This window comes from Hipposideros armiger, unplaced genomic scaffold (genome assembly GCF_001890085.2).
Source record: "Hipposideros armiger isolate ML-2016 unplaced genomic scaffold, ASM189008v1 scaffold_72, whole genome shotgun sequence".
In the NCBI taxonomy this organism is placed as follows: Eukaryota; Metazoa; Chordata; class Mammalia; order Chiroptera; family Hipposideridae; genus Hipposideros; species Hipposideros armiger.
The window spans coordinates 4,572,234-4,595,448 of NW_017731422.1; the positions used below are offsets into that span (position 1 = coordinate 4,572,234).

At 53.3% G+C, this 23,215-nt stretch overlaps 1 protein-coding gene and 1 long non-coding RNA gene across 6 annotated transcripts in view; one reads left to right on the forward strand and one right to left on the reverse strand.

The window, feature by feature from the left end:
* FOXP4 (forkhead box P4) overlaps positions 1 to 2,503 on the reverse strand; it is a 58,863-nt gene extending 56,360 nt beyond the window's left edge. For 2 of the 4 annotated variants that reach the window (XM_019642816.1, XM_019642813.1), the window contains exon 1: positions 2,068 to 2,503. The gene's annotated coding sequence lies outside the window, so the exon portion shown is untranslated. The remainder of the gene's footprint in view (positions 1 to 2,067) is intronic. The other 2 variants (XM_019642814.1, XM_019642815.1) reach the window with 1 other exon arrangement.
* A 703-nt stretch (positions 2,504 to 3,206) lies between these two features.
* On the forward strand, positions 3,207 to 21,780 carry LOC109382935 (uncharacterized). 2 transcript variants are annotated; one of them, XR_002124013.1, is made up of 4 exons: positions 3,207 to 3,433; positions 19,197 to 19,359; positions 19,911 to 19,979; positions 21,450 to 21,780. It is a non-coding gene; the product is annotated as an uncharacterized LOC109382935 (long non-coding RNA). The 2 variants fall into 2 exon arrangements; XR_002124014.1 differs by lacking the exon at positions 3,207 to 3,433 and adding an exon at positions 11,065 to 11,265.
* Positions 21,781 to 23,215: the final 1,435 nt, after the last annotated feature.

Here is a 23,215-nt window from a genome sequence, read left to right on the forward strand (position 1 = left end):
AAAAAAAAAAAAAAAAGCTTGCAGACTTCCCCTTCCCGGCAGTGGTCCGGGTTGGGCAGGGGTTGTCTGGGTCTCAGGCAGGGGCTGTCTGAGGCAAGTGGCTCCCCTTCCCCCACCTGGGGCCTGCCAGCTTGGCCTTTCTGCCTTCGGGCCTTCTGGTCCCTGCACCCATCCACTGGCTCACCAGGAGTAACCAGGGGCTTGAAATGCCCGGCATCTACAGGGTTCAAATTCTATTCTCCAAGGAATGTTGAGTGTCTAGGTTCCAATTCTCCGTGTTGTGGTCTCGGTTACCCACTGTGTTCCGCGGTGGGAATGGTTAGACCATCCCTGGACTAGGCTATATAGCCGACCCCGCTGCTGCTCCTTCATTCTGTGTGGGAGAAGGGGCACCAGGCCCAGCCACAGACTCCAACCCTAGCTGCCCCTCAAGCTGCGCTCCTGTGGCCCTCAATCCCAAACCCAACACAGTTCACTCTAGGACAATCACGGCGGGTCCTTTGAAACGGGGGATCAAGATGCTGAAGTTCAAGTAAAAACCCGCATTGGCCAAAATGCCCCTGGGCTTTCCTAGGAACCGCGGCGTGGGGAGGGCCGCTTCAGACTCAGGTTTGCTCCTCCCGCCCCCCACCCCCTCCCCTGCTCCGGGACCCGCGGTCATCCTGCAGGGAGACCCGGCGCTGGGGTGCGATACACGCGGTGATCTCTACACGCCTGAAAACCCACGAGCCCAGCGAGGGAAGGAAATCAGCCAGGCGGGGGTTGCAAAAGAGTGGGGAGGAAGGTGACTGCAATGGGACGAAACGGGTGCTCTACAGGCTCAGGGGCTCTGCGATCCCATAGCCTCTTCCCCCAAACTAGAGAATCCGGGTGGGACGCAGGTGTGTGTTCATGAGGTCGCCCCAGTTGGAGAGAAGGAATCCGCAGCCGTTAGGGCCTCTGCCTCAGAATCCGCGTCCCGCGAAATCACATGTTCCTTTGCCGGAGAGGCAGGGACCCCAGGTCGCTCAGGACACCCCGCCTTCTAGCACCACAAGCTCTACCCCGGCTCAGCCCACGTTAGTTTGTTTGGCGTTGATGGGGAGCGCTAGGCTGGAGCGCCGCGGGGGTGATCGCGGGTCAAAGAGAGGTGTCTGGGGGAGGGGGGGGAGCAGTCCAGAGGAGACACTAGATTCCTCAGTCTGGAAGGGGAGGTCCCGCTTGGTCACTCTAGGGCACTCTTCCCAGGTGCCCTCCAAACCCTGCTGCTGCCCTCCCTTTCCCCTCTACACAGCGAGGCGGGGGCTTTCCCCAAATGGGGTGAATAAAGGTATCGGCCAGGTCAATCCCCTACTCCAGCACCAGGGCACAAAATCACAGGGGCCTATTCCGGGCGCTCTCAAGTCCCCAAGAAGTTTTCCGCTCTATCTCCGAGTTGACCAGGGATGGGGGAAAGGTGTTGACTGGCCCCGGAACCTCCGAGGTGCGACCCCAGCAAAACGAGTCCCCCTCCTCACTCGAGAAGATGCGGCGGGTGGGACCGCGGCCCCCCCATCTGCCCGGACACTTCTTGGGGAGTCCTGGACAGAATGGGGTTAGGGGAACTCACTTTCCCTCCCCAGCTCAAGAAAGTCTGGGCCGGGAAGTAGTCTTTGTCTGACTCCGGGAGGGCGGGGGTGTCGCGCCCCCTTACACCCCATTCCCAGCGGTCAGGACGGGAGGGGGCGGGGCCCGGATTCTTGGGGAAGGGCGGGCCTCGGTAGTCTTTCCAGCGCCCCCCCCCACGGCCAACCTCTGGGCGCCCCCCCCCGCCGCCGCGCCGGAGCCCCCACCTGTTCCCAAGGCAGCTCGGGGCTGCGAGGGCCCAGGGCCGGGTGTCGCGGCTGCGCGGGGTCAGGGCGCCGCAGCCGGCCCTAGCTGGAACAAAGTGCGCCGGCCTGGGCCCGGCTCCTCCCGGCGAGGCTCCGGCGGGCAGTTTGCAAACACAAAGTGAGCCAGCGAGCGGGCGAGAGAGTGCGCGAGCTCGGGAGTTGGTCTGGTCGCCGGCCCAGCCCCCACCCGCGTCCCCGGGCTCGGCCCGCCACCTACCTGTCCGGCCCGGCCGCTCCGTGCGGGCTCCGGCCCGTCAGCCCGCGCGGGGCATGGGGCTCGCTCGGGTCGCGCAGCCCGGGCCCGCCGCCGCCCGCTGGGGCTGCCCCTCTGCGCCGCCCAGCTCCGGGGCGTCCTCCCTCCGCGCCGCGCCGGCCGCCGCGCGCCCTAGCCCCGCCGGGGCATCGCACTTTGTGGGCAGCTCGGCTAGCTCCGGCTGTGCTCCTCCTTCCCGGTCCTCCCGCGACGCTGGTTCGCTCGCTCCGGCTCCGGGGCTCCGGGACCCCGGCGTCCCCGCCCCCGGCCCAGCCCTGGTTCCGGCCCGGGCTCCTCCCCGCCGCGCCGCCGCCGCCTGCGCCGCGCCCTCCTCGCAGGCTGGGGGGCTTCGTCCGTGGGCCGCACAGTCCGGTCCGCAGGGGCGGCCGGCTCGGGACTCCGAGGGGCTGCGACTGAGCCCGGGCTGCGAGTGGCTGCGAGCCGGCGGCGCGCAGGCGGGGCGGGAGGAGGCGGAGAGGCGGGTGCGGGGGGAAGGAGGGAGCGCGCGGAGAGCCGGGGCGGAGGGAGGGAGCGAGCGAGCGGGCGGCGGAGGGAGGGAGGGGAGACCAACTTCTAGCGCTACCATAATTCGCCTAAAGCAGGTGCAGCCACTTTCACCAGGCGAGGCAATCGGCTGGGAGCTAGAGAAGACCACGTGGACCAAACTTTAGGGAAAGAAAAATGGGGACACGGGGGAAAGACGTGGGCCTGAGTACCTGAAAAAGGGGGGAGGGGGGGTAGGTGGAGAGATCCCAGGAATTCACCTTGGCCTCGCGAATCCTATGGCGCGCTTTGCAAACCCCAGACCTCTAGAGTCTGGAGGTACGGCCAAGCCCTGCTCCCACACGGTTCACTGGTTCCCGGCGGGCTGAGCTCGGCGCGGGGAGTGGCTGGTGTCCGGCCCGGGCCCTTCCCTGCATCGCTCCTGCTCCCCACTGTGTGGGGGTTGGGAGTGTGTTTTTGAACCGGGGTGGGGGAGGTAGGGAGGCTCCTTCTGGGCTTTGTACGTGCACGGTCACCCCTAGCGCGCGCTGCCTCCCTCTCCGGAAGGGGAATTTCCCATCAAGTGCTCTGTGAACCCGTGAAGAAGGGGCCCAAAACCAGATCCACGCGGCCTAGCGAAGTGCAAAGTAGAGGCAATTATCCGGACAAATTAGACTGTAAACAAAACTCAACGTCTTTTGCCTGGGAGAACTGAAGGGATTCTGGTGGTGGCAGTGGTGTGTGTTTGGGTTGAGAAGGGGAAGTCCGGATGAGGAAAGGCCCAAGATCCCAGGGGGAGGGCTCTGCTGGTAGCAGATGCCCCACTCAGAGACCCGTGGCAATCTGAGTAAGTCCTCCCTTCCACTACCCCCCCCCCAAACATCTCCCTTCTGGCCCTGGGTGTTGAGGTGGGGAGAGGTGAGGGATGACCAAGGAATGCCCTAGACCAAGGGTGGATCCTGTTGTGGGGATGGGGGCGGAAAGACAACTGAGCCTTGAAGGCTCTCCTGGCCCGTATCACCTGAGGCAGGTGGAGAGGGGCAGACACTTGCTGCTCCTGTGGAATGTGAGCTGGGGGTGCTTCAGGGACTGGTGCTCAGAGTGTGTCAGTGCTGTGGCACGGGGAGAGAGGGTTTCTTGTTACTCAAGGTCTTTCCAATGGGGCTTGGAACAAAAGGGTGTCCAGTGAGGAGGCTTCCTCTTGGGTTGTTCTCCATCACTTATTCCATTTCTTTTCTGCGGGCGCAAATAAGCCAGAAGTAGTTGTAATGTTAAGGATACCTGCCCAGGTCCAGATCCTATGTATTTGCCCTCTTGAGTGGGTGTCACAGGCATACTTGGGTCCTGCTGGAGCCTTTCAGGTATCTAGGTGTGAAATCATTGGAGGGAGGACTCTAAGGGCCATGTATTTGGAGACCGTTATTGGCAAGTGACCTTTCCAGCACAGCAATAGCAGTAGCAATAAGAATAGAATAACAACAGCTAACAATGACGTCATAGCACATGCCAGGCATAGAACTCATTTCATCTGCACCGTATCCCTGTAAGGTAGATAGTACTATTATCTCCATTTCACAGTGGCAGAAACTGAGGCACCGAAAGATGAAGTCACTTTCCTAGACTTACGGCTGGCTGATGAGTGATGAAGCAGAATTATAACCAGAGACACTTCAATGAGGACAGGGAAGAGCTTGTGGAGATCTTAAAAACAGCGCGGCCTGCTTGTGGGTTACCTAAGGGGGAGTACAGTTTGGGGGGGGGGGAAGGAAGCCCTTGGTCTTGTGGTCTGGATTTATTTTTTATGGAAAGCCAGCTCCGGTGGGAGTGGGGGGGTGTGGACAGGCAAGGGGGCCAGGCCTGGAGTTGGCAGGTCCTTGTGTAAGCCCACCTGGGCCATGTTCTCCTTCCTATCCTTCTTGCACAGGCTTGGGGTGGGGTAAGAACTAGGGGCTTTTGATAAAAAAAAGAAAGGATTTCTGCCAGGGGAGTTGGAATAAGGTGACTTCCAATGGGATTCTCCAGCTCTTTTATGGCTGGCTGGCATAGTCACTGAGTCCTTTTCTGTCACCTTCCTACAGCAGCCCACTGAACCTCACACGTGGGCCTACTTGCCCAAAGGGATTTCCTGGGAAACACTTGGGCTCTCATTTCTCTCATTACTCCTCATCTCTAGGCCAGCTCACTTCCCAGCACCCTGTGAGTCACAGAGCCCAAGGGAGGCAAAAGACCCTGTCTTGTCTTCACCTAAAGGGCGTTTTAGTGAGAAAACAAGGCCTCACCAAAGACAGTTACAGAATAAACATCCCGAAATCAAAGCGGCCAGTCCAAAGGCCTTCCTTGTGGTGCAGGAGCTCTGTGAGCAAGTTCAAAAGAACAGCCCTTGGCTCCTGAGGCAGAGTGACAGGGAATAGGCAGGACGGTCCCCTTTCTGTCCTTGTTCCTTCAAAGGGTCCAGGACTGGGGGCTTTGGCTGTGGCAGGAACCAGAGCCCATGGCCTGGCCCTACTAGGAGGCCGTGGTTAAGAGCACAGAGGCTGGAGTGAGACATCCTAGAGTTGAACTTCAGCCTCTGCCACTTACCAGCTGTGTGACTTGGACAAGTTACATGATGTCTGAGCCTCAGTTTTCTCATCCACAAAACTGGGAGGATGCATCCTAGGGTGGTCGGGTGGGTAGCATGAAAAAGCATTGGCATGAAAAAGTCTTGCTCCGTGACCTGTTCATCAAGTGCTTTCTATACACGTTCATTTTCCCTTTTGTGAGCTTCAGTTTCCTCACCTAAAAATGAGGACTATCAACCTCACAAAACTTTAAATCATGCATACAACTGCCTGATATTAAATGCCTGCTATGTTCCAGGTACTTGATTCATGTGCTGTTCAGCATGGTGGCTTTTCTCATTTTATAGGTGGGGAATTCAAGGCTCAGAGAAGTTAGGCAACTCACCCCATGTCACACAGCAAGGAGGTGGTGCAGCAAAGACTTGCTTCCAGGTCTTCCTGCTCAGAAGCAGATGCCCTTTCCTGGGGTCAGCTGCCTCCCTGCTGTGGGAAGGAAGTAGGTTGGTGAGTGAGCTTGCTCTGAGTGCCAGGCCTAGCACTTGGGGCTGTGTATGTTCAGAAACATTAATCTCCTTATTCCTACAGTCCCAACACATCTATGCCCAGATATTTTGTTTCCATTCATCGGACTGCTTGCATCTTACTTTTTTTTCCCTCAAAACCTTTTTTTTAGTTATTAAAGAATAAACCTTTACCAGCATAATATAGCAACCCCACTCCTAAGTATATACCAACAAAAAAATACATGTATGTGTTCACCAAAAGACATACATTTATAATGTTCTTAGTAGCACTATTCACAATAGCCATCAGCAGTGGAATTAGGTGAGTAAATCGTGGTATTCAAATACATGAGCTAGTCCTTGGCAATGAGAATGAACAAACCATTGCCACACACAGCAACATGGAGAAATCTCATAACCAGGATGTTGAGCACAAAAGCCAGACACCAGAGAGCACACACAGTATGATTCCATTTATCTGAAATTCAGAAATCGGTCAAACTCATTGATGGGTTAGAACTCAGGAGAGTGGCTATTCTAGGTGGGGGGAGTAACTGGGAGGGGCATGAGGGGTTTCCTAGGGGTCTGGAAAAGTTCTGTGTTTTTGGAATTTGGTTACATGAGTGTGTTCATTTTGTGAAAACTAATTGGTCTGTATGTACACTTATGATTTGTGCACCTTTCTTTATGCTTAAAAAATAAAAGGCTTAAAAATGGTTGCTGATCTTGTGGAGGTCCTTCTGTATCCCTCCCCTCTCGTTCTCCATCTGTCGGTCCCAGAGGTAGGCAGTTTCTTGAAGCTGGTAGGTAGCCTTCCCACGTACATTTTATACTCTTTTTTTTTAAGATTTTTATTGGTGAATTGGGGGGATGGGAACAGTGCTGGGGAATTGGGGGAAGGGGAACAGACAAGTTGCTGTCGTTTTGTTCTTCAGTCTAGTTGTGGAGGACGTTGCTTCACTGGCCCAAGTTGGCACCATCATTGCGCTCTTCCCGGGCGAGGCAGATCGGTCGCCGGCTTCTGGACGGCCGCTCACGCTGGCTGCTGGCCGCTCACGCTGGCTGCTGGCTACACACAGTAGCTCATGGCAACCCACTGCAGCAGGGGCTGCAGCCTACACCGTCGCCGGCGACTCACGGCAGCCCAGCTCCAGGTTGAGCTGTTGTTCAGCATCTTAGCTGTGGAGGGCAGTGTCACTGGCCCTCGTATGTGGGATCCGAACCGGGGCCCTCTGGCATCCCAAGCCAGCTCTTAACCACCGCGCCACTCGGCCGGCCCTACATTTTATACTCTTAATCATTTAATATTGTTTGGGCATCTTGACATTTTAAATGAAAAGTATCCTTCTGCTCCTTGCTTTTACTTTTTGTTGTTTTTTTTTTTTTACTCAACTTCATGTTGCTGAGACTAATTCAGGTTTGCTACATGTATCTCTAGTTCATTAATTGAAAAGGCTTCTGGAGTGCATTCCACTGTATCAGTGTGTCCAGGTTTCTTTACCCAGCCTCCCCTTGACGGACAGTTGGGTTGTTTCCTATGTTTGGCCATTGTGGTCACGCTGCAGTGGGTTGGGGGGGGGGAGGGGGGTTTGGTGCTTCCAGGGCTTTCTGTTTCACTCTCCTCCATTGCCTCCTGCTCATTCGAATTCTCCCCCCTTCCCCCTGTGGCTCCCCCACTCTGGAATCTTCTGCCCTTCCAGTACCTTCCAGCTGTTCCTCCCCACCCTGCTTCCCAATCTTTCTGACTCAGAAAGACCCAGGTCTGTGCTAGGTGGAGGTGGGGGAGGGGTAGAAAAGGGCAGCTTTTCCCTTTGCCACAAAGGCCCCTGTTCCCCAAGATAAATGACGATTTAAACAAAGAAATATTTCATTAAAGGTTGATATCTTAATGAACTGTGCCAGGAACCTTCAAGGCACTCTTCAGACTCCCCCTTTTTAAGGGGGGCTCCGACTCCTGGGGGGAGGCTTATCAGCTTACCATATTGCCCTGAGTAGAGGACCATGCAGTGTGGGGAACTGTCCCAGGGGGTTGTGGAGGGGAGGGCACCAAGACTGAGAGAGGGGCTGGATTGCCCTTTTTGGTGCCAGGCCAGCTAGCCACCCCCAGCCCTGAGAGATGTTTGCAGGCCCCTCTGCAATCACTTTTAGGGACTCAGAGACTCAGGCCATGTCCTCAGGACTGTGGGCACAGGACTCCAGGATTACTGGTGGAAAATCAGTCATTAAGGATCAGGTAATAAACAATAACCTGACAAGCAGCAGAGAACAATTTTCTATCAATTAGAACATGGTGTCTTTGGGTCAAATGAGACTCCCTCCATGGAGGGATTTCCTTGCAGGGGGAGAGCAGGACACGACCAGGGATAAACAAGAGAGCAGACCCAGCACCCTTCCCTTGTCCCATGGGGTGCACTGGCCATTCACTGAGGGGGTGTGCCTAGGGGCAAGGAAGGGGCAAGGAGCAGGCTGGAGGGGGCGGGGGGGTAGAACCCCTTCTCTCTCCATGTCATTCTTTATCCTTCAAGAACTACCCTATGTATTCCTCCCTTGCAAAGATGCTTGGGTTTCAATCCCAAACCTGTCACTTTCAAGCCTGAAATCCTAAATCAAGGGGCTGAAATCTCAGTTTCTTCATCTATAGGATGGGGAGAAAGATGTAGGTCTGGCAGAGAGGAGGTGAGGAAAAGTGTTATAACTTCGTAGCGTTCTTCTCAGTACAGGCATTGGATAGGCTGGAACTACTGTCATTATTTCTTGATTCTTTCTCCACTGTGTCCACTTCTTTCCCTTTCCTCTTTAGCACACACTTTGATGCTACAATGTGTGGTTGGCTAACTTTTATTTAGTAAGCACCTAGTAACTTTAAATACATTGTATTGTTTGCCAACTACTTAACCATTTATGCCTCATCTCTCCATTTAGATAATAAACTGTGGTCGGTGGCCCACGATTTTAGTCATTTTGGGATTTCCTGTTGTACTCAGTATCGTGTGTTTTGCATAGTAAGTGCACAGTAAATGCATGTTGATTTTATTTTATTATGGTTTGATCATTTATAGCAAAGTTAAAAAAAAATAGCCTGACATCTTAAGGCAAGTTGGTGCCCTGCAGGTATCAGTTGGGGGTTGCAGAACTTATGCAGTAACTGTATCTTCAGTGATTGGAAGGCAAGGGGGGAGGACTTGGATAGAAAATGGAACAAGCCAGCACCTCCTCTCAGAGGTCTGTGCTCCCCATTCTTCTCATCACTCCTCCTTGCTTTATTTCTGCTTGTCCCATGGGGATGCCTTTAGAACTCTGCGCTTAGCAAGGGAATATTCCTTCCCCATGGAAACTTGAGGGCCTGGCACTGGAGGGTGAGGTACAATGTGAAAGAGGAAAGTCAAAATCAAGGTAGCCTCACACTGGAAATAGCCACCATCTATTAAGCCTCTACTGTATACCAGGCATCTCTGATCCCCATGGTGGTCCTAATGTTTTGTTTGTTTGTTTTAAGAGAAGGCAGTGCCCTGAATGGCAGAATCAGTGGACGTAGGGTGGATATAAGGGAGATAAGAGTCTTTCTAAGTCCCTTATCGTGTGCGGCATCTGGCTGTGTCCATGGAGTGGGCCTCACACATTTTTCTGGGGCTTCCACACACAGCCCAAGTCACACATTCTGTGCCTGGCCTGGACCGCAGGGCCCTCCTCCTTCCTGGTTCTCCTGCACCCCTTCTTTTTTCTGGTTTTCTGTCCTCTGTTGCACTCTGTTCTTGACACCCCAAAGATCTCTCTCATGGTGGGTAGGCAGTGGGAAACCCCTGAGCCAGGCCTCTGAAACCTGGAGTGAGACTGGATCTTGATTGGAGAAGAAACACTGTGCATCAGGCACTGTGTTAACCACCCTTCATGTCTTACCTTATTTCACCTTCCAACAGCCCTCTGAGATGGTACACCAGAGACTTTCGGGGCCCTGTCCACATGCCCTCACCCTGACCACTTACACCCCTGAGGCTTCTAATCACCAGCGCCTCCCTGGCCTTCCCTGAGGGCAGCCTCTGGGCACTGCAGCCCACTTTGCCACTGTGTGGGAGGCCAGAAGTAGCAGGGAATTAACAACTTTGGGGAAGGCCCTCCACCCATGATGGATGGGAATTGGCGTATAAATCCTCCGACTCCTTCACCCTTCTGCGGGGATAACTCTGAGGTGTGTGTTCTCTGCACAACCAGGGATTCCCCAGCAGGACTGAACCCACCCTAGCAGCCGGCTGGATAATTCACTTTCTTGCTTTCCTTCCCTTCCTTGTCTTCCTCCCCTACTTCTCTCCTGGGGTTTCTTGAATCAACCATATGGACTGGAGTAGTTGTCTCAGGGCTGCTTCAGGGGGAATCCAGCCTAAGTCGGGTGGGTACCGCTATTATCCTTATTTTACAAATGGCAAGACCAAAGCTCCTAGAGGCTGAAACTCAAACACAGCTCTACAGTTGCATAAGCGAAGTGCCTGTGTTCACGGCTGACACTCCACTAGACTGAATCTATACATCGCTCTACCATATGGCTTCTTGAGGACCCTTCCCCCTGCCCCTGGTAGTCTGGTTCAAGTCCATTCCTCTTGGTCTTGCCTTGAGAGGTTAGAGGTGAGGAGCAGGATGGGTCAGGCATCATTGACTGGAAGAGGGGAGTGTTTCCAGGCCAGCCAACCCTCCCTGCCTCCCTGTGAGTCACTGGCGGGCAGTCAGAGCCAGTCCCTGGGTTGCAGACAGAAAGAGAAGTGATGAACACTTACAGGGCTGGACCTAGAACAAATGGAAAAAAGTGAAAGCCACTTGGAGTGCTGGAAAAGGAGAGGACTAAGCCAGGGGTACAAGGAGAGGGCAGGCTCGGAGCTGAGGAATCCTTCCAAGCCTTTGTGTTATTCAAGGGACTGTGACAGGACTTCTCTGGACACAGCAGCCTCTCTAAAAGCTGGAGGAACCAAGGGGAGAGATAGGACAGGATTGCTTGATAGTGAGGTTTGCTCAGCCTGGGATCATAGAAAGTCTCCTGCTAAAAAACCTCAAGGCCAGGAGAGAAATTGGCCTGCGTCTTTTATGAGTGGAAGTGGGCACCGTGCGTGGGGCACGGAATGAGCTGATCCCCTCAAAGACAAGTTACATGAAGAGAACATCGTGAAACGTTCTCCTCGTTTGGTTTTCGTGACACCTTTGTCTTAGTTTAGGTTCTCCCAGAAGCAGACTCTGAGAAAAGGATTCCAGGGCAAGTAGTTTATTTGGAAAGCTGTCCCAGGAAATACCAGTAGGGGAGTGGGAAAGTGAAAAGGAAGGGCAGGAAGCCAGTCCAGGGAGTGTCATCATGCAAGTTATACTGCCACGTGAGCCAGAGGGGCCCAGTGCTGCTGGGGAACTCCCGGAAGATGTATGGGACATGCCTTGAGTCGTCCACACCACGGGACAAGGCAGCTGGGGTATTTATCTACCAAGTCCCTCCTGGTCATTGGTTGAGGGCTGCTTCCAGGCACATGAACTCTCCAGTACTTCCGACTTGCCCTGAGCTGGCGCCAGGAGTGTTTCCAGGGCCAGGAAAACCCTCAGGCAAAGAGCAGGTGTTGGCAGTAAGGAGGCTTCTCCGTCTAGAGGTGAGTGCCCAGAGGTATGGGCTGGGTGCCAGCACCTGCCACACTCTGCCCTGCGCTTCCCCGGCTTGACGTTTCCTTTCTGTGTGCCTTGTGGGTTCATGTCATCTCCCACTGTCCTCTCTTAAATGCTTGGTGTTCTCAAGACTTCTGCCATGAGCCATCGCCCCTACAAGCTACAGGTCCTCTTGGACAATCCCATTTACGCTCATGGTTCTAACTACCACCTGTGAGTTGGTGACTCCAAGTACGGTCCCTAACTTGGACTTGCTCCCACCCCCGTGCCTATGGCCCTCCAGTGATGGCATCTTCAGCATATCCCAGACCCAAATCATCATCTGCATCCAAAAACATGCCCTACCTCCACACCATGTCCCAGTGGTGGCATCATGACCCAGTCACTCTAGAAGCTAGGAATCACCCCCTTGATTCTCCCTATCCCTTCTCTACACAGTCGCCAAGTCCTGTGGATGAGGCTTCCAAAATATTTTTGAGTCAGTCCCTCCTCTTCACCCCTACTCCCATCTGGACTCTCATCACCTCCTAGCTGGATATTTCAATAGCCTCCTAACTACAATCCTACTTCCAACCTGATCTCCTCCCTACACCTCCCTCCAGGCCACCCTCCACAATGGTCAAAAAGCTCTGTCTAAAGTGCCCACCTGAACTTGTCATGCCTTGCTCAAAACTCATTTCCACAGGGCTGAGTTCAAGCACCTTGGCCTGGTGCTTGAGGCATCCTTTCTGGAACCTCCAATCTCATTCCTGGCCACTCCCTGCTCTGCCACTTGGGATTCTTGACAGATGCTGTGCTGTTTCTTCTCCTGCTGTCTGCTTGGAATCTCCTTCCACTTGCTTTCCTAGCTGACTCTAAGACCCAGCTTAGATGATACCTCCTCTTGGACGTCTTCCTTGAATACCCTGAGCTGGATTAGACACCCTCCTTTTGTGCTTTTGTATCTGTGTATGTGTTAGAAAATTCACTTCCAATAACCATGGGAAATTGATTGGCTTATGTAAGTGAATAATCAAGGGGTAGGGCTCCCTGCAGGTGATGCGTGATCCAGGGACTTAAAACAATGCCATTCGGTTTTCTACATGGCCTAACTCTCCCTTTCCCTGGGTGGGCTTCATTCTCGAAGCTCCTGGAGGGAGCCCTGTCAGAGTCAGACTCACATCCTGCCTCGTTCAGTCCAAATGCCGGCTTGTTGGGACCTGAAGAGAGATTTACTTGCCCTTCTCAAAACCTCTCCAAATGGCCAAGGGCTTAGAGTGTTCTACTTCAGGGGTTGGCAAAATATGACCAACTTGTTGCTGTAGTGACAGCATTGTACTGGAGGCAGACACCAGCAAACTTTTTCTGTAACAGGACAGACAGTAAATATTTTAGGCTTTGCAGGCCAAGGCAAAATTGAGGATAGTATGCAGGGACTTACATAACAAAAGAGAAAACAAATGTCCCCCCAATTTTTATGGATGGGATTGCGGTTATAATAATAATGGGGTAGCTTGTTGTAATAGAGATCTACCCAGAAGACTGAGATGGGGTAGGAAGATACATTTTGTGTAACTGGGGTTCAAAGTGAATGTTCCCTATCAACAAATCGGTGGCAAATGCTCATCTGTAAAAATCATTCTTGGCTCGCAGACCATACAAAAACAGACAAGACGTGGCCCAGGGGGCCATAGTTTGCAGACCCCTGAATGCAATCAAACCATGATAGAGCTAAGGGAAGACACTGTGGGAAGCTGGGAAAGGAGAGAGCAAACCACGCTGATGGTGATGAGATTGATACCGCAGGTCCCAGCAGGTCTCGGTGTGGTGGGGGGGGGGCTCCCTTTGTGATGCGCCATTCACAGAGTTGGGCCATGGGGGCATTTTATCAGGTGTTTCTTTTTTTTCCCCCTTAAACTTTATCGGGGAACAGCCATGGTTATTGGTTACACATTGCTTTCATGCTACAATGGCATAGTTGACTCTTTAGGGAGGGCGCAGCTCACAGTGGCCCATGTGGGGATCGAACCTGCAACCTTGGTGTTATCAGCACCACACTCTAATCAACTGAGCTAACCAGTCACCCCCAGGCATTTCTTTATAAGACAAGTTCATGTTCATAAGGTCCCCCAATCCTGACACCATCCCTATAAAGCAGGCAGGGTGAGGGTAGTTGTATTCCTTTTCACAGAGGGGAAACTGAGGCTCAGAGAGAAATCGCTGAGGTTTCATAGCAAGGCCTCTCTGGGGGCACTTTTGAGGGTCCTAAGGCATAGGCCTTGGTACCTGAACTCCGTTGAGTAATTGAACTGTGGTGTTCCCTGATGGGGGGGGGGTGGGGCAAAGGCTGGTCCAGCAGGAGGATGGGCTGACCCGGACATGGCCCGGGAGGCTAGGCTGTAGCTGGCTGTGTGACATCCAGTGGTTGACTGGGATGGGCCTGGTCAACACAGGTGCTCAGTTCTGTTTCAAAAATCTCTGGGTTTAGGCCTGTCTCCCTTATAAACCACATGCAGGACAGATGATACCATCTCAGTAGCCCCAAACTAGAGAAAAATCAGGCTTCAGACAAGTATGCCCAGGACCACGAACGAGGAGTCTGAGCTCTCACCTTGCTGCCTCTAGCCTCCGGGCCTGGCCTCAGTGGAGTCCCTGAGGAGCCCTATGGGTTTTTCGGGCCAGGGTGAGGTTTAAACCTTGATGTTGGGATGACCCCTGGGTGGGGATTGGCTTAGGCAGCCCTCCGCAGGACCATCTCAGTCCTCCTTCAGGGCGGACTGGCCTCAGGCTGGGCTGCCCAAGGTCAGGGCAGGGTCTGGGGAGTGCGGAGGCAGCCAGAGGTGAAGAATGGTTCTGGGTTCCTTTCCAGGATGATATTTAGAAACCGAGAGAGAGTGTGCCAAACACACACATTCACACATTCCCTGATCTCACACACATATGTACACATTCCCATCGCCAGATAGCCACCCCCACACCCATCTTCACCTCCAGGATCGCACACACATGCACGTTCCCATGGTTTCCCACCTTCCCAAGCTCATATGAGATGTCCATACGCACGAGTGTTAGTTTCCTAGGACTGCCATAGCAAAGTACTGCACACCCCGTGGCTGCAAACAGCACAGCTTTCATTGTCTCACACTTTTGGAGAAGTGCAACACCCAGGTGCCTTCTGAGACGTGTAGGAAAGGACCCTTCCTTGCCTCTTGCTATTATAGCTTCTTGCAAGCTCCTGATAGCCCTAGGTGTTCCTTGGCTGGTAGATGCATTACTCCAGTCTCTGCTTCTATCTTCACAAGGACCTGTGTCTGTGTCTTCACACGAATATCTTTTTATTAGAACATTAGTCATATTGCATAGGGCACCCTATTTCAGTATGACCTCAACTTAACTGATTGTATCTGTTGTGGCCCTATTTTCAAATAAGATCACATTCCGAGCTGCTGGGGGTTAGGACTTAGCATATCTTTTTTGGTGGACACAATTCAACCCATAACAACACCTTATGGCCATAAAACCTCACATGTCCTTAGCACTCTCCCACAGTCACGCACAGCTGTATACACTAACAGAGTTGTACAGACATGTACACTCACACATTCACGCATTCTCATAGTCACACATACCTATATATACCACTAGGATCACATGTACACATACACACATGCCCACACGCACACACACATACCCATCCATACATAGCCACATATGCTATGCCATCACATACACGCACTCCCCCTCAGGCTCCCCATCTTACGTACAGTCCCCCACACTCCGTACAGTCACCCTCCTACACGTGCCCTCCTGCTCCCGTTCCATTGCCACACATCCCCTTGGCCACACTCAGAGGCCACCCCTTGGGGTCATGCTCCGAGACCTGGCACATTCTCAGCCTCACACTTGGCTCATACCTCTCACATCCTCTCCCACCCACACAGTCTCTCCCCTTCTGACTCCTTCTCCATCCAGCGATCTCCCACTAACCAACCAACGCTCTAGGCAGGGAGTTGCAGCCAGGCCCTTGGGCCCCACCCCAGCCAGGGCACCAGGTAGGTAGCCTCTTGCTGTCTGGAATCAGATGCCCCCACAGCGTTCTCCAGCTCAGACTCCCACTCTTCCCTCTCAGGAGCAGACAGACAGACAGACAGACAGACAGACACATGCACACACACACACTCACCCTCACACCGCCCCTCCGGCAGCCCCACGGCAGCAGTCTGTTCCTCATTATGGGCCAATGTGCCTGTTTACTCACCCAGCTGGAGATGGTTAGAGAGTGATAAATAATGAAAGAGAAAACAGGCTTTTCCCCTCTGCGGCTTCTATTTATGTAACATGTGTCACAGCTCACTCACAGACTTTGTTTCGGAGCTGGTTGCAGGAAATAGTTTATTTTTTCCGGACGGTGGCTTGGGGGGCAGGGTGGGGGGCCTGGGGTTCGGGTTTCTGGTCTCACGCCCAAGGGAGTTTCGGGATCCGGCACCCAGAGACCTCCTCCTGGTCCTTCCCCTCCCCACCTTCCCTGACACCCTGGGCAGACATCAGGGCCCAAGGCTGCCTTAGAATGGGGTTCTCTGACTCCACTGATATGGAAGGAGTTGGGGTGGTTGGGGTCCTCTCCCAGCTGCCTCTGAACCTCCCACACACACACACACACACACAAAAACAAACAGATGGGCTGGGCTCGTTTTAAGAGCCAAACAGCTTGAGGCTAGGACTCCCTGAAAGGTGTCAGTGGGACAAGAGACTTCCTAGGTAGCCTGCACCTGTTAGCGGGGAGGGCACAAAAGGATGCATTCTATAAACGACGAATGGAAAAATCCAGGCCTCGTATCCACTTAGCATTTTAATGTCCAAGGTCTCTCTGAAGCCTCACAATTTTCAACTGCTGCTTTCCAGGTGAGGTCATTGAGGGGCAGGCACGGGGATGGACTTGCCATGGTCTGCTCAACTAGTTGTTAAGAGCCAAGACTTCAAACTCACACATCCCCTGACCCTTCTCGAAGGAGCACCTCCCTTGGTAGAATTCTGGTCAACTTAGCTTAGGCTCAGGCAGGTGGGAGTAGTTACAAGGGCGTGGGGGCTGGAATGTGGGGGGAATGTGAGTTGTTAGAGATCTGAGATGTGCCCCCCTCCCAATCTTTCCCCAAACATGAAGGCAGCCATCTTTGGGGGGATGCTTCAGGGAGGGAAGAAGCAGCAGAAAGCTGCCCTGCTCCCCAAATCCCAGTGCCAGGAGGTTCTTGGGAAGTTTGAAGGCAACCTGCTCCCCACCTGAGCCTGTCTCTGAAGGCCAGGGCAAGGAGCCCACGCCTTGCCTGACATGGAGCCCAACTAGTGTCTCAGGCCGCCTACTGGGGAAACCCAGGGCACCTACCCCAGGAATGCAGAGTCCACTGTGGAAGATGGACCGGGAGGCGCCTAACTCCTGCAGTCGGGAGGAGCGGTGTGTGGACAGGCATCATGGGGCCAGTCCTGTCAGGGGGCCTCAGGGGTTCTCCCAGGACTGTTGCACAGGGATCTCCTGGATGGTGGGAGAAGCAGCCACTTTCCCAAAACAAGGATTTTAAAGCCGAGGCCCTGGGGTCTTTGATACTACCTTCTTATGTAGTCCTGGGAGCCCTTGAGGCTCTGAGGGGGCCCAGGAGAGACAGGCCATGAGAGGGGCCTCCAGGAGAACCCCTTTCTGGGTTTCCAGGAGCCTCCTGCCTCCCTGGCCTCTTGGCAGGGTGGGAGTGTAAGGAAGGGAGGCCTGGCCAGAGCCCACTACCCGTATGCTTGTTCAGGCTGCGATATGGAGATTTCACAGCAGTTTCATAGGAGCCCTGCCCAGGACAACCCCGCTCCCCAACAGACACTCACCTGCACACACACATGCTCTTAGGTGACGCCCCTGCATGCAGCCCCTTTCAGGAAGACCCAAAGCTCTGGACTCTAATGTTCCCTGTGGGTGGTGCCATGACTAGTAAAATTCATCCTAAACCCCAGGGGCTCTGCACACCTTGTCTCTAAACTTCACATTGATCCTGCAAGGAAACTTTTATTAAACCTACCCACCCCCAGCCTATAGGTGAGAAAACGGGGGCTCAGAAAAAGCTGAGTGATTGGCCCGAGGCCACGCAGCTACTCCGTGGCAGAGCTGGGGTGGGATCCAGGCCCATCGCACGCCAAGCTCACACTTCATCCCTTTCCTGTTTCTCTCCCAACACCCAGCATCCGTCGATGTTCAGGAAGTCGACCGGTTAATGTGTACATATGGGTTTGCTTTCATATACACTCGGTGCAGGCCCCAGCTGCCCTTCTCCAAACCCACCCTGAGCTGTGATCTCCAGGCAGACTCAGAAAATCACAGACCCCTCTGCTTTCTCCACAGTCAGAGCCAGCGGCAACCTGAATTTCCTGGGCTCCAGCCTCAGTTTCCCCTCTGTCTCTCAGGCCCAAATACCTGAGTAAGGCTCCCCCTGCTTTGAGGAGGACAGTGGCACTGGCTGGGCTCCTGTTGTAGGTCTGACCCTCACCCTGTAAAACCTCTGGGGTCCAGCCACCTCCATCTTCCACTCTTGCTCTAAAATGTCAGGCCTGGCACTGCCCCCCTGTAGCCCCCTCTCCCGGTGGCCCCCTGAGAGCCCAGGCTTTGCTTGAGGGCAGTGAGTGAAGCCGGCTGTAACAGAGAAACCTCGGGCTCCTCTTTAGAAGTCCCCGGAGAAGGCAGATCTGAGGAAAGGCTGCCGAGAAGGCGCCTGCAGCAATGTCAGCTTGAGAACAACCCAGCTGACAGGATGCTGAGCGGGGATTAAGGTCGGGATCAGGGAGGCTGGGGAAATGAAGGCAAGTTCCCTGCTCCCCTCGCTGCTGCCGCTGCTGCTGCTGCTGCTGAGTTCGTCTTCATGTTTGTTCTAGCTCTGGGAAACTAGACCTGGAGGGAAGTGGGCAGGGATGAGGCAGAGAGGTGGGGAGAAGGCCAGGGGAGAGGTAGAGAAAGGCAGGCAGCAGGGTGGAGGGTGGTGGAGAGGAGAGGATGCCAGGCCTCTGGTTCTCAGGGCTCATTCAGGGCGGGCAGCCACATGGGGGGACCCTTCCCCAGTGACTGTCCCCAGTCACTCATGGGGCAGCCAGCAGGCCCCCATTAGCTCTCCCCTATATGCAGAGCCTATCCTGAGCATTGGTGGCAGGACCAGCGAGGACAGAATTGACTAGGCCAATGTAGCAGATGTGATGTACCTTCCAGAAAGAGGACAAGCCGGTTTCCACCTGCCTTCAAAGGCAAGACCCCCATTCTGGGAACTGCCACCACTGAAACCTGCCTCATCATTGACATGTCACCAGAGCCCAGCCAAATGGGCTAAAGAAATTTTAGTGACACCTCAGTGCCTTGCATTGTCACTGGTGTGGTGGCTGAGAGGGTGACCTCTTGTCTCAGACTGCCTGGGTGCAAATTCTAACTCTGCCACTGATTTCTGCATGACCTAGAGCAAGTAAGCAAACCTCTCTATGCCTCAGTGGGAGAAAATAGTGGCACCCCCTCATCAGGCTGCTGAGAAGATGAAAGGAGTGAACACGTGAGAAGTACTTGGAGTCGGGCCTGCCACAGAGGATGTGTGCATTGAGAGTGGTTTTATTTATTATCAAGGGCAGAGTGAAGGAATAATAGTGGCAGCTAGTGGCAACATAAGCTTAATCATCAGAAAGCTTCCTGGAGGACGGGAGTGTGGCATCTGATTTCGGAGGCTGAGGCTTGGCTGAGGTACAGGAGTGAATTGTAGGTTTGAGGCAAGCTCCCATGGGACAGGTGAGCATGGGGCCTGACAGGGGCAGGGGGTTTAAAGAGGCATCTGGTGCGAGATGGAAGGGATGCTTTCCTGGGAGCCCTACTCCCAGCTGTTCTTTCTCCAAAGTTCCTGCTCTAACTAAGGGTAACATGACTTCTCTCTCCCAGTCCTGCCAAAGACAAGCCAAGGGTGCAAAGACCATGACAAGAGACTGTTTATCATGGCGACCTTCCCAGAATGGGACTTATTCCAGACATCCAAGCGATTCATAGAGGCTTCTAGAACCCCTGGGTTCTCTGGACCTGGTGAGGGACAAGGCAGCAGAGAAAGGTACAGAGGCTACAAACCTGGCAGCAGAGGGTCCCTGGGGGCTGGGCTCCAGCTCTGCCACTGACCAGCTGTGTGACTTGGAGCAAATCAATTAGCATCGCTAGGCCTCAGTTGCCTGGCCTGTGAAAGGGGATCAAGATTGATGCAGGAACCAAGGAGGGTGGTTCCTGGTCTCCAGGGCTGCCTGCTGCAGGGCCTGCTACCCTGGCCTACCCCACAGCCCCTCCTGGGGGGTCCTCAGCCCTTCCTCCTATCTCTGGACACCCTGACCACAGGCTGGAGGTGGGGAGAGGGTCTGGGTGGGAGCGAGAGCCTTGGATGGGGTACTGGTAATTGAGGAAAGGGTCTGCTGAGTGATCTCTAGGGGAAAGCACCTGGGCCTGGGAGGGGAGGGGGGAGGGGCGGAGGAAGGGGGCGGCTCATCTCCACAGATGTGTGTGGGGAGCTCCTAGCTGGGGATTTTACCTCTAGGAGACTGGTTTCTGGAGAAGCTAGTCTCAAAAACACCTTTGCTTTCCCCTGTCAATAACAATTATGTATATTTATTATAGAGAATACAGAAAAGCATCAAACAAGGAGATAAAGTTCAGCCACAATGCTACCACTCAGAGATAACTAAGGTAAGATTTTACTGTATCACACACACTCAGGAGCACTCCCACACCGATTTCACAGTACTCACACACATATTCACACACACGTTTATACAAACATCTAGGTAACTTTTGATTACAGCATAATAACTTAATGGACATGTATCTCAAAAAACTTAGTAACAGGATCATGGAATTATAAATACATTACCATTTCATAAACGTTTTTTCTTTTTCTTTTTTCATTAAACTACATAGCGAGAACCTTTTCCCCAGGTCATCAAATATTCTTCTCCGACATAATTTGAAGTGACTGTAGAGTGCTCCGTCTGTTGGGTGTGTTGTAAAGCATATAATGTTATCCGTCCTCAATTGTTGGTCATCCTGATTGTTTCTAGATGTTTGCTATTATAAACAACACTGCCAGGAACATCCTTGTGGAGAAATCTTTGAGGGGGCTGCTAACTTCGCAACCGTTTGTTTATATGTCTATCTACTCCCAGGCCCGAGTATGAGGCTGTCTAGGGCAGGCTGTTTGTCTGATTCACTAACTTGGCTCCTGGTTCACTGTAGACATGCAGTCATTTTTGAATTGCATTGTATTTCTAGAGGGTGTGCTCTGGGCTGAGGAAATGGAAATGATGGGCTGATCAGGAAGGAGTCCACCTTCCCTGCTAAAACACTCAGGGGTCCCACTGCCCCTCGGTTGGGCCTGCCAACTTCTCCTAGGAACAAAACATTCCCAGGCCCAAAGCCACTGGCCATCCTGGAGTCACATGGAACAGCCTCCCTTTATCTCTCACCTTCCCCCTGCCAGGACCATCCCCCTTCATAACCCCCATTCTGACTAATTTAAGTTCTTTTGTTGTGTCTTCAAGCTGAAGGCCCAGCCAACAGAGCCCTTTTAGCGGCTCATTATTGCTAGGGCCATGGTGTGGCAGCCCCCTCTCTGGCCCCTGTTTCTGACAGCACAGCCCACCAGACCCTGAGACATGCCCACATAGCACACATCAGCCTGCCCCCTGCTCTGCTCGCCACCTCCTATGACACCAAGGAGCCTTTGTCTCTTTCTCCCAGGGGCTCTAGTTAGATGCTGTCATTCTTCTTAGGACAGATTTGTAGAATTTGGATTTCAGAGCTGAGACCCAGTTCCCAGTCCAGTGTTTCTACGGGAGAGAGAGAAAGAGAAAGAGAGAGAGAGAGAGAGAGAGAGAGAGAGAGAGAGAGAGAGAGATAAGAGACAAAAATTGAGAGGTAAAACTTACTAATTTAATTTTTCCCCTCAATCATCCGTGTTCCTAACCTCCTGCAAATTGTTCTTTTTTGTTTTATCTTTTCCCCCTTCTTCTTTCTCTCCTTTCCTTCTCTCTCTCTCTCTTTCTCTCTGTTCCTTCTCTCTTCTCTCTTTCAGCTCTGACACACTCTCCCACCCTTCTGTCCTCATTTTCCCTCCTCTCCCCTTCTTTTTTAAGTTTTTTTTTTCTTTTAACTTTCAAGGTCATTTCGGACTCCTGAAGCCTCCAGTCCCTCAGTGAGATGCGAGCACCACTGGCGTCCGTGGCCTCTGTTTCCGTGGCAACCCAGTAACCATTAATTTTCAATTAAAGGAGACAAAAAGCTCGATGACAGCTCCAGGTCTGCTGAAGATGTCAAGAATCTGTATTAATATACAGCAAGAGAGCATAATTGTGTGTCCATCTTCCAGAGCAGCGAAAAATGGAGGGATAATTACCAGCTCGAAAGCCACTCTGTAATTTAGTTCTTACTGTCACCACAGCCCTACACATTAGCATAAATTAAAAGCAGAGTTTATTGTTATCAAAGTGCATTGATATCGCCAGACCCGCTTTCTTCCTTTTAACTGTTTGTCGTGGGTGAGTGACTCCCCAACTCTCGCCAGGGTCTCCCTGGGGTGGGGAGAAGGGCAAGTGCAGAGGCTACTAGGGTGCGGATGCCAGATCCGGAAGGTCTTGGCCATTTCTGCCATCTTCCCTTGGGGTGGATGGGGGACAAGGGTCAGGGCACTGTGGGGGGGGGGGCGAGGGGGCTTGGAAACTAATTCACCTCTCCCATGTGAGTGCTTTGTTTTGCCCAAGAGCCCTCCAGTTCTTTCACAGGGGCCCGCTGCCCATCTTCAGGGCCTAGTACAGTACAGGGCAGGCGACGGGCGTTCAATGCCAACCTGTTAAACAAAGGAATGAGGGAAGGTCCAGGGGTCTCCTCCCATGGGGTGGGTTTCAGCAGGGGGCCTTCTTGACTCCCCAAGTTCTGAGCATGATCAGCTCAGAATGGAGAGCTCCTGGCCCTGACCCAGTTCCTGCCTGGCCAGCCAGGCCCCCAGCTCCCAGTGTAGCCTCTCTGGACCGCCCCCCCACTCCCCTGCTGCTGGCCTATCCATCACCGCCACCTCCCCCACTGCCTGGGTCCTGCCACCCCAAAGACACATAGTTGCAGCTCCTCGAAGTGTCTCACTGCCAGGGTGCCAGTGACAACAACAGAAATCATGAATTTCCGTGAATGGGGGATGCGGGGGGTTTTCTTGCACGCTATCCAGAGAGAGCTGTCCTTCAGAGGGGAATTTAGTGTAATTACTCTTAAGGGAGCGATCCTTACACAGTCAGTCACAACACTGACCTCCTGGCTGAGATCTGACAGCAAAATTACAGGCTGTGTACTCAACAGAAGGGGCATCCTCCTTTTGGGGGGCGGAGGGAGGCGGGAAGGAAGGAGGAGGAGGGGAAGGAGATGCAGAGGCTTTGAAAAGAAAAGTGCGGGCTTCCAGCTGCCAGGCGAACGGGTTCTCCTTGGCAAGGCATCCGTCTGTGGGGCAGGAAGAAGATGCTCACAGATGCCTTGGCTTTCAGCTGGCTCACGAGGAGGGGTTGAGGCAGGCAGTTGGGCCCTTTAAATCTTTGAGCCATGGTCTGGGATTTTAGCTAAAGTTAATCTTCCTGTAGGTAGGGTTTGGAAGGCACTCGGAACTGTTTGATAAACTACTCAGGCATGTTTTCCCAAACAGATCTGTCCCCAGGTCTCTCTCCCAAGTGCCTGGAATTTCACCATTCCTTACAACTTTGAGTTAACATCCTAGACCCTATTAAACTACCCCTGGGTTACCTGGCAGGACTAACATGCTAATCTGTGACCGGTCCAAATTTAGCATGGACTTATCTATCAGATGCACTGGCCTGTCACATGGCAGAGCCCTAAGGACACAGGTCAGGCAAGTTTCGACAAGGTAATGGAGAAATTCTGGAGTGTGG